Source organism: Pteropus vampyrus, unplaced genomic scaffold (assembly GCF_000151845.1).
Source record: "Pteropus vampyrus isolate Shadow unplaced genomic scaffold, Pvam_2.0 Scaffold42, whole genome shotgun sequence".
Lineage (NCBI taxonomy): Eukaryota > Metazoa > Chordata > Mammalia > Chiroptera > Pteropodidae > Pteropus > Pteropus vampyrus.
Window position 1 is genome coordinate 3,418,261 of NW_011888823.1, and position 4,197 is coordinate 3,422,457.

Genomic DNA, 4,197 nt, shown 5'->3' on the forward strand with positions numbered 1-4,197 from the left:
CCCGCCTGCCTCGCCCCCTCACCTCGCCTCTCACGGAATGGGAGCCCCCAGCCGCCGCGCGGAGTCGGGCGCAGGAGGGGCGGGGAAGTAGGGTGGAGCGGGGTGGGGGGGGAGGAAGAGTAGCTGAGGAATGGGGGACGGGCTGGAAGGGAGACGTTTGACAGGTTTGTTGACTGTAAAGAGAGAAAACTTCCCAGGAATGAGGGAGTTTGGGGGGGGCGGTGCGGGGGGCGATGCTGGAGCGGTGGCCAGGAGAGGAAGTTCGCCTGGGGCGCTGGGTGCTCCCAGGAGGGGTGTCTGTCGAACTCGATGCTCGGAAGGGTGGGCTCTGGAGGGGGTCACCTCTTACCGAGCCCCGCCTCCGCGCCGCACGCCTCTTTCTCAGCCATTCCTTGAGCAGAAGAGGAAGCTTTAGGCCTCCAGTCTCGCCCCCCAGCCGCCCCGCCTCTTCAAGCCCGTGTTGGGGGGGGGGCGGAGGGGAGATCAGACAGCAAAGAGGAACCTCTTGATAGCTTGCGCCCAAGCACTCGTACGAGTAAGCGAGCGATATAGAGCGGAGGTTCATACTTGCAAGAGATTGAGAGGTCAGAATTCGCTGCAGCCCAGCCTTGCTTATCCGCGGGTCCCTGCCTCCCGTTGCTTCCCCAACCTGGCCGGGCCAGAAGGGGTGAGAGAGCCAACTGCAGGTGATATGGCGTTTATCTGATTCTCTAATGCCACAAAAATGCCTTTGATGCCCCTGGCGCCCTCTCCACGGTGGTAGTGGAGGGTGCGGATCAAAGGCTTCGTGTGAAGGAGGGACAGCTCCATTCATCAGGGCAAGCAGGCTGGCAGCGGCTGCCGTCCTTGCTCCTCCCCTCCAGCCCCACGTGCCCCAGGTGTGCTGAGGGACAGGTGGTGCGGGACATTCCACAGCAAAGGCCAGTCTCCGTACCACCACCATCCAGAGTAGCCATCAACCCTTAGTATGTACTGGGGTGGGGAGGACAGATCTAGGATTTTGAGCATGTGGCTCAGGTACCTCAGGTTCCCGGAGGAAAGCTCCTGGTGGTTTGAGTTGGAGGGGAGGGATGGCTTAACTTGGGAAGTGAGGCCACTTGCAAGAAAGATAAACACCCCTGGTGAGCAGAGAGAAGGCAAGATTTTGAGTCCCCCAGAGAGCAGGGACAAGTGGATTAAGATGAGACTGGGAACCAAGGGGATGTGACAAAAACAAAAAACAAACAAACAAAAAAAACCCTGTAAGTGTCTACCCCACGGGAGGATGCAGATCTGGGCAAAGAAGGGTAAGCAAGTGGAGAAGAAAGGAGAAATGGAGAAATGTTAGCCTAGGCAATTAGGAAAGATCCTGGGTTTGCTGGGAGCCCCACCCCAGGTCCCTGGTGTCCAGGCTGTGTCAGTCTAATCCCTGGGTAGAGAGTTCCGGTGAGAGGCTAGGGTACTCGAGAGAAGGGGAGGAGACCCCGGGTGTGTAGGGGGGCTGGTGACTGAAAGATATGGTGAGGAGGTCATGGCCCAAGTGCTACCCCTTCCCATTTTAACCCTTCATAGCATCCAGATGCCACCTACAGTCCCTGCAGCTATTAATGTTGTACACAGTTGCTGTTTCTGCAGAGTAATGCCTACTCTGGGCACTGTACACTCAAAGACATGCCCAGGTTGGGCACATACTCAGGCCATATGGTGCCGAACAGACGGCTGGGGGCCCCGTGGGGGTCCCTGGAGGCTGCAGGTGGCCAATAACCAGCCACCACCCCCCAGCCACTGCCTGGGTTTCAACCCCCCTGCCCCCACCCTGCTACTGTTATTGCAGATTATGAAATGCTCTCCCTATCCTGCATTCTTCTCCAAGGCAAGAATTTTAATGTATTTGTCTTTGTCATCAGGGGACCAAGGCTCTGGGACCGCCCTGCGTCTGCCTGAGGAGGGAGCTCCCCAATTCTAGTCCTGGCTGCCTCCAGACCCCAGCCTCTCTCCATTACCACCCCCTCATGCCCTAGTCCTGCCCCTTGCCTCCCCCTCTTAAGACACAGTCTCTCTGTGGGGTGGATAAAAATGATGTTATTGAAACAACAGAATTGGGAGCAGTGGCAGGGAGCAGGGATCAGCTCAGGAAACTGGGGTGTTTGCCAAGAAGCCTTCTCCCCCGCAGGCAGCCTTTCTGCCCCCACCCCCCACCTTTCCTACAAACACACACAGATGGCCCCACCCCTCCTGCGGTACTCTCTCTAGCTAGATCTTGTGGAATATTTGGCCATTCTTGGACTCCCCAATTCCTTGTCCTCATCTCTCACCCCAGAGTCCCGCTCCAGAATCAGCTGGCCCAGTGGTGCCTGCAGAAGCCCTGGGGCAGGGGAAGTGCGGGCTATAGTCTGTGATGGATAGGCCTCCTGCAGCCCCAGTTTCAAAGGCAACCTTGTCTCTACTCACTCCCTTCTGCCTTTTCTTCATCTCCGTTGAGGAGTTGGCTGGCATCTGGGCAGAGCCAGAGCAATGGCTTCTGCTCTATGCCCTCCAAATCTTCCAAGAGACAAGTTCAGAAGTTACTGGAGCTTCGAACCACCACTATCAACCGTAGAAGACTTTCTAGGGAGCAGAGCGGAGAGTGGTGCGGCGGGTGGTGGGGGGGACCAGGAGATAAGAGACAGAGGCACACAAAGACAGATCAAGATGCATGCGCACACATGCACACTCACAGCCCCCCCCCCCCACCAGCTTGGCACAGGCTTCTAGGTAACTCCACAGAAACCACAGGACACACTCACTTCCTCCCGACAATGCTGGATAACTTTCACCCACAGGTATGGATGGACACACAGATGGGCTGGCTCAGGATAAGACTCATGCCTGCCTCCAGGGAGATCGAATGCACACACACACGCACACTCACACACACACACACCACCTCTGCACAGACATGCATGTAGAGGAACGGTCACAAGTGATTGAGATGGGAACACAGCAGCCCAGACATGAGCCACACGAATGGAGCGATGCCACTTTGTCCCCCTCTCTCTGTCCTCTAGGCACTGGGTCCCCTCCACGCTTTCCCATCGCTCTGCCTTAAGTCTTGAGAATCTGCTAACTCTACTTCTAGGCCCTGGCTCCTAAGAGAGATGAGAAAGAGAGACATGGGTGTCTGGCTCTGGGGTTGGAGAGGAAGGAGGGGCAGAGGTGGGGACTGCAGGAGGGGGAGAGAGGCAGCTGGAGAGAGATAACATCGGAATCGCTGCAGGCACAAGCAGAGCCCTCTGTCTCTGTCGGATTCTCTCTCACTGTCTTTCTGTGCATCTCTCCCCTGTCTTTTCACGTCTCTCCCATCTCCACAGTTCGTTCTCTATTTATGTCTGTCTCTAAATCAGTTTTTTCTGTTTCTTTGTTTCTCAGAGTGACTGAAGCTGCAGGAGCCCAAGAATTTGGGCCTGTGACCCTTCCCTTCCCAATAACTTTCCTCTCTGCCTCCCTCCCCACTGTCCTCCCTCCCTCCTTCCCCAGCAATGGGACCTAACTCTGAGTCCTTCAGGATAGTGACAAGACTTGACAATTCCTAAGGGCCCTGGGTCTCTGAGTCCCAGCAGAACAGAGGAAGGACAAGCCAACCCTCTAGAAAGAGAGGGGAGAAAAAGAAAAAAAAAAAAGTCACTTTCTTCTCCCTTCTGTATCCCAGATCCCTCTGCTTTAACTCTTCCCAGTCCACCTGAAGTCTCAAGAATGTGCTTTCCCAGCCGAGAGGATGAGAACTCTAAGGTCCCAGCTTTAACTAGACTTGTCCCTGCCTTGCAGGTCAAGTTTCCTGAGACTCCCTCTAGGCTTTTGTCTAAGGGAACCCCCACCCCAGGTCCCGGTTCCCCACAGAGCCCACCTGCCATCGTCCACATCTCTCAACACTACCCATGCCCCCAACCTTCCAATCACCCCATCAATCGAAGGGAGAAAGAACAGGGATGAGAAGTGTGGGGAGAGCTCAGACGAGGGGGCAGGGAGAGAAGGGAGGAGAGGGAGGGGCTGCTGGCCCACCAGGACTGGACTGGGAAAAGCCAGGAACATTTGTTTCCACTTAGCTCAGCCCCAGTCCCTAAGTGGGAGTGGTAGGACCCAGGAGCCTCTCCAGCCATCACAGTCCAGGCCTGGCTCCTGCCTTACGGATGGTGGGGTATGCAGAAGGACCCTGGCATGGCCTCAGGTGTTCTGGGGGAG